Source organism: Suricata suricatta, chromosome 10 (genome assembly GCF_006229205.1).
Source record: "Suricata suricatta isolate VVHF042 chromosome 10, meerkat_22Aug2017_6uvM2_HiC, whole genome shotgun sequence".
In the NCBI taxonomy this organism is placed as follows: Eukaryota; Metazoa; Chordata; class Mammalia; order Carnivora; family Herpestidae; genus Suricata; species Suricata suricatta.
In genome coordinates, this window is record NC_043709.1 from 97,119,831 (window position 1) to 97,128,996 (window position 9,166).

The window sequence follows — 9,166 nt, forward strand, 5'->3', positions numbered from 1 at the left end:
CATGTAAAGATATAGGAAGGAGGTAGCCATCTGCAAACCAGGAAGAAAATGCCACCAGACACCAAATCTGCCAGAACCTTGATCTTGGACTTCCAGCATCCAGAACTGCGAGAAATAAATGTGTATTGTTGTTTAAGCCATCCAGTATTTTATTATAGCAGCTTGAACTATGACAGATGTAATAAAAAATTTTTAAACAGACAAAGGCATATGTGGAGTTAGGGTATGACAAAGGAAGCATGTCAAAAAAGCAATGAAACTAAGATCAATTACATAGATGGAGATGGAAACTCAACACCAAAATGGAAAAAAATTATATTGGATTCCTACCTCACATAATAAACAGCTACCATCTCCAGATGGATTTAGTAAACCACCTCTCAAACTTAAGCCTTAAAATGCCTAGTAGAAACAGTAGGTGAATAGCTATTAAACATGGGGGTAGGGAAAGATTTCTTAGTGGAGTACAAAAAGAAAGAAAAGATTGATAAATTTGGTTAAAATAAAATTAAGAGGCTTGCTCATCAGAAAACACCTAAAGAAAATTAAAGACACTTCCTAGAAACATATAACCTACCAAAACTACAGGAGGAAGAAATAGAAAGTTTGAACAGACCAATCACCAACAATGAAATTGAATTGGTAATCAGAAACTCCCAAAAAAACAAAAGTCTAGGACTAGAGGGCTTCACAGCCCAAACATTAAAGAACAGTTAATACTTATTCTTCTCAAACTACCCAAAAAAATATATAAAAGGAAGGAAAACTTCCAAATTCATTCTATGAGGCTCATATCATCCTGAAACAAAAATCAAATAAAGATACCACACATTAAAAAAAGAACTACCGGTCAATATTTCTTATGAATATAGATCTAAAAATCCTCAACAAAATATTAGCAAACAAAATCCAACAATACATTTAAAAAATCATACACCACAATCAAGTGGGATTTATTCCCAAGATTCGAGGGTGGTTCTATATTTGTAAAAATATTAATATGATATGTCACATCGATAAGACAAAGGATAAAACCCATATGATCATTTCAGTAGATGCAGAAAAAGCATTTGACAAAATATAACATCTACTCATGATTTTAAAAGCCCTCTACAAAAGAGGGTAAAGAGGGAACATACCTCAAGATAATAAAGGCCTTATATGAAGAACTCACTGCCAATATTATATTCAATGGTGAAAAAGAAAAACAAAACTGTAGATATCACAATTCCAGATTTCAAGTTATATTACAAAGCAGTAGTAACTAAAACAGCATGGTACCAGCATAAAAATAGACACATATATTAATAGGATAGAAGAGAAAACCTAGAAATAAGCCCACAATTATATGGTCAATAAGTCCTTGACAAAGAAGGAATGAGTATCCAATGGGGAAAAGACAGTCTCTTCAACAAATGGTTTTTGGAAAACTGGACAGCCACATGCAAAAGAATGAAACTGGACTACTTTCTTTTCCCATACACACACACACACACACACACACACACACACACCTCAAAATGGATTAAACACCTAAATGTGAGACCTGAAACCTAAAAATCCTTAAAGAGAGTACAGGCAGTAATCTCTGTTGCCATAGCAACATTTTTCTAGCTCTGTCTCCTGAGGCAAGGGAAATAAAAGCAAAAATAAACTGTTGAGGAAACAGAAAATTGTGCAGGTTTCGTGGATGCAACAGAGAAACATGGCTCAAGAAACTAATCAGCTTTGATCTACTGGCTGCAGACTTTATGGAAACCTGTGTACAAATGGCATGTATTCAGTATGCTATAAAGAACATCTTCAAAGATAGAATAATAGTAATGGTAAAATCAGCCCACCTGAAGCTTCTGTCAGTAGTCTGTCTGAGTCTTCCCCAGTCCAGCACGACAACGGCAGCATGCCTGATGCACCATCGCCACTAGAGTCCATATCTGGATCCGTGTAGCCAAGACCTGTATCAAATCAATCACTTTTATCAGAATCTGTATCATCTTCCCAAGTACACCTGTGGACAAAGCAATACCTAAAACAGAAGACCTGCAAACTTCAGTATCAGATATGACCCAGCAGCTGTCTGAAGAAGAAAGCAAGTCTCTTGAAAACCCAAAACAGAAAAAGAACCACTGTTTCATGTGCAAGAAGAAAGTAGGACTTCCTGAGTTTGAATGACAGTGTGGCCATGTTCACTGTGGTGTACACCGTTACTCAGACATGCACAATTGCTCATACAATTGTATGATGTACGACATCATACATGTATGACAAAGCTGACGCTGCAGAGAAAATCAGAAAAGAAAACCCAGTAGCTGTCGGTGAAAAGATCCAGAAGATTTGAACCCCTGCTGGAACAAAAACTCCTTTCACCACCTGTAAACTAAAAATTGACCTGAGGGTTTTATCCTAGTCCTTAGGAATGTAGAGTGATATATGTTGCATGGAGGTCATCAGATTTTATTTTTGGTTTTGTTCTGAAAATTACTCTGAACGTGTATTTTCATTGCAGTTTCTGTGGCTGAAAAGACTTAAGTAAACTTTACAAGTATTATCCTCTTAAGATCATTTTAATTTTCGTTGAGTGCAGGGGGCTTTTATAACAAATGTGGAGAACTTTCGGAGGGCTGTGATTTTTCCAATATTAAACATGGATGCACTGATCTTGCAGTTTGTTTTCTCATTTTGTGTGTATATATAGCTTTTCTCTGCAGCATGGATTTCTCTTTTGATAGATAATGCCCATTAGGGCACAACTAGTTACCAGTAACTGAATGTATCTTAATCATTATGGCTGCTTCTGTTGTTTCATTTACAAAGGTTATACATGTGTCAAAATATAGTTTCTTTGCACCCATTATTTATGTCCAAATCATCTGTCACAGGGGAATGTGTGCTGATGAGATTCTAAGTTTGTGTAATTTTGAATTTTTTTGAGTGAGGGAAGGAACTGTTGTACCTGTTTCATTGCTGACTGCCGATTTCTTTCAGACTGCATTCACCAGTCTGGGTGTGTATACAATATGAAGAATGATCTGGAGTTATTGTGCTGGGTTTATGTTTACCCCACCTATCTATGATTAAATAAAAAGGAAAACCATAAATAAATAAATAAATAAATAAATAAATAAATAAATAAATAAAAACTATTGGGACTACATCAAAATAAAAAGTGCACAGTGAAGCCAACCTCCTGAATGGGAGAAGATATTTGCAAATGACATATCCAATAAAAGGTTAGTATCCAAAACATACAAAGAACTGATACAACTCAATACTCAAAATACAAATAATCCAATAAAAATGGGCAGAAAACATAAGCGAATTATTTCTCCAAAGAAGATATATAGATGGCCAACAGACATATGAAAAGATGTCAACATCACTCATCATCAGGGAAATGCAAATCCAAACTACAGTGAGATATCACCTCATATCTGTCAGAATGGCTAAACACACACACACACACACACACACACACACAAAACAATAAGTGTTGGCAAGGATGTGGAGGAAAAGGAACCCTCTAGCACTGTTGGTGGGAATACAAATTGGTGTAGACCCTGTGGAAAACAGTATGGAGTTTCCTCAAAAATAATAAATAGGAGCACCTGGGTGGCTCAGTTGGTTAAGCATCTGACTTCAGCTCAGGTCACAATCTCACGGCTTGTAAGTTAGAGTCCCACATCAGGCTCTGTGCTGACAGCTCAGAGCCTGGAGCCTGCTTCAGATTCTCCTTCCCTCTCTGCTCCTCTCCTGTTCGCACTCTGTCTCTCTCTTTAAAAAAAAAAAAAAAAAAAGGAAGGAAGGAAGGAAAGAAAAATAGAACGACCCTATGATCCAGGAATCACACTACAGAGTATTTACCCAAAAAACACTGATTCAAAGGGCTATGTACACCTCTATGTTTATAACAGCATTATTTACAATAGCCAAACTATGGAAGCAGCCCAGATGTCCATGAATAGATGAATGGATAAAGAAGAATGAATGAATATATATAATAAACATTTTCAACTATAAGAAAGATGAAATCTTGCCATTTGCAACAATATGCATAGAGCTAGAGAGTATAATGCTAAGTGAAATAAGTCGGTCAGAGAAAAACCATATGATCTCACTCATATGTGGAATTTAAGAAACAAAACAAATGAGCAAAGGAAAAAGAGAAAGAGATACATACACTAAGAAACTGACTCTTACCTACAGACAATAAACTGATGGTTGCCAGATGGGAGGGGTGGAGGGACGGGGGAAATAGGGATGGGAATTACAGAGTATACGTATCATGATAAGAAAAAAATGAAATGATGTTTTTAAAGGAGGAATGAAAGGAAATGAACACCAAGAAGTGCAGAAAAGCTAAACAGAATAAACAAAACCTCTGTATGGAGTATGATTATGATTTTTTTAAAAAGAATAAAGAATAGAAAAGTCACAAATAGGGAGAAAGTTACACGTGCATGGTCATATTGCAGATTCAGAAAGGACCCACGAGCCTCCACAAAGTATGCACACATAGGCTTTAACGAAGACAAAAGATAAAGCACCACTGGAGAAGTGAAGGCAAATACAAAGAGGCCCAGGAGCTTCTGGACACTTCCTCAAGGGTCCTTTCTCAGTCACACTGAGTGCGCTTCATCACCAGATTACAAACCATCCATATATGCCAGAGAAACTCAGGGACAAGTCCACAGCAGAGTCTTCTATACCCACTGATCTCCAAAAGAAACAAATAAGGCAAGGCATTGGGGTTTCAATGGTAGAATTCTTATCTCCGAAAAAGAAACAAATAACCTGAAGTTTTATATCTATTTTAAAGGCTGCATTTACGGGCATGTGAGTGGCTCAGTTGGTTAAGCATCTGACTTCAGCTCAGGTCATGATCTCACAGTTGTGAGTTTGAGCCCCCACATCAGGCTCTTATTGACAGCACGGAGCTGAAGCCCTTTTGGAGTTCTGTGTCTTCCTTTCTCTACTCCTCCCCTGCTCGCTCGCTCTCTCTCTCTCTCTCTCTCTCTCTCAAAAATAAACATTAAAAAATTTTAATAAAAACAATAAAATTTTGCATTTAAGAAATTAAAGATAAGGTTAATTAATAACCTTCCCACAAAGAAACAGCTAGACCCTGATGGCTTCACTAGTGATTCAAACAGTTCAGGAAAAAATACCAGTTATATATAATTTTTTCCAGAAAATGGAAGAGAGAATACTTTCCAACTCATTCTACAAGGCCAGCATTAACCTGATACCAAAACCTTATAAAGCTGTTATATAAAAATAATACTACAGATCAATAACCTTCATAAACACAGATGTAAAAAATTTAAATATAATTTTAGTAAATCAAAGTCAATATATATTGAAAGAACAATACATCAAGACCAAATGGGGTTCTTCCTAGGAATGTTAGTGTTGTTTAATAGCCAAAACATCATTAGGACACCTGGGTGGCTCACTCAGCTAAGCATCTGACTTCAGCTCAGGTTATGATCCCATAGTTCCTGAGCTCAAGCCCCACCTCCTGCTCTGTGCTGACAATGCAGAGCCTGCTTGAGATTCTCTCTCTCCCCCCTCTCTCCCTGCTTGCTCTCTCTCTCTCTCTCTCTCTCAAAAATAAAAAATAAAAATATTAAATTAAAAAAATAAAAATAGAAATATATATTCAAAACACCATCAATGGAATTGATCATATTAATAGACTGTGATAGTTAAATTTATGTGTCAACTTGACTGGGCTGGCTGAGGAGTTCTCAGATAGCTGATAAAGTATTATTTCTGAGTGTATCTGCAAGGCTGTTTCCAGAAGAGATTAGCATTTTCTTGTGACTTCATTAAATTAAGGCCTGTTCCCAGTTGTGGCGGCGTTTTCTGTGTTGCAGGCTAGCGTTTCTTGTCCGCTGGATCGGCGGGTTACACAGCGGCATCATGGTCGAGGAGGTACAGAAACATTCCGTGCACACACTCGTGTTCAGGTCATTGAAGAGAACCCATGACATGTTTGTAGCTGATAATGGAAAACCTGTGCCTTTGGATGAAGAGAGCTTCCCGCTGCTCTCAGAGCCTTGCTGAGCTGAAATTGTACCTGGCCAGTACCTCTACTCCCATCTTTTCTCTCACAAACGGAAAATGTCAATCAAGCTGCGTAATGAGTATGGTCCTGTGTTGCATATGCCTACTTCGAAAGAAAATCTTAAAGAGAAATGTCCTCAGAATGCATCGGATTCATATGGTCATAAACAATATCCTGCCAATCAAGGACAAGAAGTTGAATATTTGGTGACAGGTACGCATCCTTATCCACCAGGACCTGGGGTTGCTTTGACAGCAGATACTAAGATCCAAAGAATGCCAAGTGAATCAGCTGCTCAGTCCTTAGCTGTGGCATTACCTTCTTCTCAGACCAGAGTGGATGCGAATCGTAATGCACCTGCCGGAGGTGAATACCGACATCCGGGGGCCACTGACTGTTCACAGACCCCAGGGATGACTTCAGCTGTTATGGAGGCTGGCAATGCCAAGAACTCTGCACTGATGGCTAAAAAAGCCCCTACAATGCCCAAACCCCAGGGCACCCCCCCATGGAAACTGTACAGGGTGATCAGTGGACATCTTGGCTGGGTTCGCTCTATCGCTGTAGAACCTGGAAATCAGTGGTTCATAACAGGATCTGCAGACAGAACTATAAAGATCTGGGACTTGGCTAGTGGCAAACTAAAACTGTCCTTAACCGGGCACATTAGTACAGTGCGTGGTGTGATAGTAAGCACACGAAGCCCTTACCTGTTCTCCTGTGGAGAAGACAAACAAGTCAAATGCTGGGATCTTGAATATAACAAGGTTATAAGGCACTATCACGGACATCTGAGTGCAGTGTACGGGTTGGATTTGCACCCTACGATTGATGTGCTGGTAACCTGTAGTCGAGACTCAACTGCACGGATTTGGGATGTGAGAACTAAAGCCAGTGTGCACACATTATCTGGACATACGAACGCAGTTGCTACAGTGAGGTATCAAGCTGCAGAACCACAAATCATTACTGGAAGCCATGATACTACAATACGATTATGGGATTTGGCGGCTGGAAAAACAAGAGTCACATTAACTAATCACAAAAAATCAGCTAGGGCTGTGATTTTACATTCAAAACATTATACATTTGCATCTGGCTCTCCAGATAACATAAAACAGTGGAAATTCCCTGATGGAAGTTTTATTCAAAATCTATCTGGTCATAAGGCTGTTATCAACACACTGACAGTAAATTCTGATGGAGTGCTTGTTTCTGGAGCGGACAATGGCACGATGCATCTTTGGGACTGGAGAACTGGCTATAATTTCCAGAGAGTTCATGCAGCTGTGCAGCCTGGCTCTTTGGATAGTGAATCAGGAATATTTGCTTGTGCTTTTGATCAGTCTGAAAGTCGGTTATTAACAGCTGAAGCTGATAAAACCATTAAAGTGTATAAAGAGGATGATACAGCAACAGAAGAAACTCATCCAGTCAGCTGGAAGCCAGAAATTATCAAGAGAAAGAGATTTTAATGTGTCACTGTCTTCATGGTGGCTCCCTCCCTTTAAAAAAAAAAAAAAAAAGCTTGGGGTTGATGAGGATATCCAGTCATTTTGTGCTAAAGCTAGGAATGTAAAGCAGAAACTCACATGCTTACATCATTCCTGCTTCGTGTTTTACAATAAACTGCCCCCCCATGTTACTGTTTCTAAAATAAATAATTTGGGATCCTAGGCAGATGCAGATACCAAGCATACGCAAGTTCGTTGAACATAACTATTCTAAAGACAGAATATTTTGTCCGTTTATTAAAAGACCCCTTTAAAGAAAAACTTACAAAACCGCCTACTATAAAAAGGACATGTTTTGAGGGGAGTAGTGTGTGTGTGTCTTTTTTTTTTTTTTGAGTCCTTTAAGAACTAGTATCTGACTAATGATTTGGGATTACAGGATTTAAAGTCTTACTATAACTTATGTATGTTTATTCCACAAACAGTTGTTGAGTGCATGTTCTGCAGACGTCTGCACTGGATTTTGTTCAGGAAATAGACAAGTAAGATGTATCTGGCCTCCAAGACTAGTTTATGTTACAGAAATGCAGTAAAGGAGAGGCAGGCAAAAAGCTGGAGTAGCTCAGAGGGAAAAACCAGTCATTCTTCCCAGAGAGCCTGTGGAAGACTTCACGGAGTCAGGGTATTTGAGCTGAGCCTTGAGGCAGCAGAGAGGAAAAGCATGAGGCTAAAGTGAATGAAACCAGACGTGGGAGCTCGGACGTGTTCCAGGAACAGGGAGCTGTCTGCTGCAGTTGGGAAATGAGAAGAGCTGGTCGGCAGTAGAGAATGTGCATATTTGAAGTTTGATTGTCTTCCAGAAGCAGTAGGCTTCCAGTATACGGATCAAATCCTGGGAAATCACGAGGTACCAGTGGAGGTATTTCAAGCTGTGGCAAGGCCTGTGGTCTTTGAAGACTTTCTGGATAAGTGTTATTTAAGTTTCTGATGCCTATGCCTTGTGGTAAATGAGTTCTCTAAACCCTGCCCTTAGGATCTTGAGTCCCCATCAGTCAAGAAAATGTGTCCAACTTCACTTTCTATAGTTGGAAAACATGGTTACAAGAACAATTAAATTTTTTCAAATTAAAAAAATTGTACCGCAATTTTGAAAAGTCTTTCTAAATTACATGTACCCCACCTTGCATGCTGTAGGTGGGAGTATAATTTTATAACCTTGGGAGGGGGCTTCAGAGTATACTGAAAATGCTCAAGCCGTTTCGCTAAATTCTTCATTAAAAGTGAAATTACTAGGAAACTGCCTAATAGGAATAATCTGACAAATGTACACAAACAAGTTTATTGCACCTTTGTCCTTTAATTAAAACTAGCTCGGATGTCCTACTAGTAAGGGGCTTGCTTAATAGATTATGGTACCTTCATGCAATTTATTTCTATTCATAAAGAGTGAGGAATGTCTCTGGACTAACAATAAGATGTCCAGACTTTTATGTTAGAAAAAAAAGTTGTGGAAGCATTTTTTTGTAGAATAACTTGGTAATGCTATGAAAAATAATGGGAAAGTAATACCACATTGTTGCCAGTGGCTTTGTGAGGGAGTGAAATTGTGGGAGAACTTTCATGATTGGCTTTATATATTTCTATA

At 38.5% G+C, this 9,166-nt stretch overlaps 2 pseudogenes; both read left to right on the forward strand.

Moving 5' to 3' along the window:
• Positions 1–1,705: 1,705 nt before the first annotated feature.
• On the forward strand, positions 1,706–2,338 carry LOC115304139 (annotated as a pseudogene).
• Positions 2,339–5,851: 3,513 nt separating this feature from the next.
• On the forward strand, positions 5,852–7,847 carry LOC115304138 (annotated as a pseudogene).
• Positions 7,848–9,166: the final 1,319 nt, after the last annotated feature.